Below are 326 nucleotides of genomic sequence, written 5' to 3'. Positions count from 1 at the left end.
GATTCTCACAGTGATTTCCCCCCCTCCCCCCCCGAGTTTTGTCGCGCCACGCAGCTCGGATTTTCCCCGGTTTTTTCTCGCCAAGCGACTCACGTCTCGCTTGGTAGCCAAGACAGATCTCGGATACTCCCGCGTCGCGCGTACGTGACGCGATTTGCAAATTGACGTTCGCGAATATGACGCTGGAGAAAAAAAAAGAGTGAAGTGGCTGCCGAGTGACGAGAAACACCACCTTGACATTGATTGCCGGCAAGGAGAGAAGGGTAAGCTAGATGTTTACTCTAATTTGGAGCCGTGATGTGTGCGGAACATCATGTATATATCTT

At 51.5% G+C, this 326-nt stretch overlaps 1 protein-coding gene across 3 annotated transcripts in view; it reads left to right on the top strand.

The window, feature by feature from the left end:
- The window catches only part of LOC108751471 (beta-1,4-N-acetylgalactosaminyltransferase bre-4-like), a 133,335-nt gene that overhangs the window by 28,222 nt on the left and 104,787 nt on the right, over positions 1–326 (top strand). For 2 of the 3 annotated variants that reach the window (XM_018491698.1, XM_018491696.1), the window contains exon 1: positions 40–263. The exons of the other annotated variant lie outside the window; for it this stretch is intronic. The gene's annotated coding sequence lies outside the window, so the exon portion shown is untranslated. Of the gene's footprint in view, positions 1–39; positions 264–326 lie in introns of those variants that run through there. 3 annotated transcript variants of the gene reach the window in all.

Source organism: Trachymyrmex septentrionalis, unplaced genomic scaffold (assembly GCF_001594115.1).
Source record: "Trachymyrmex septentrionalis isolate Tsep2-gDNA-1 unplaced genomic scaffold, Tsep1.0 scaffold44, whole genome shotgun sequence".
Taxonomy (NCBI): Eukaryota; Metazoa; Arthropoda; class Insecta; order Hymenoptera; family Formicidae; genus Trachymyrmex; species Trachymyrmex septentrionalis.
The sequence above is the reverse complement of the archived record's forward strand: the minus strand, read 5'-3'. Positions and strand labels throughout refer to the sequence as shown.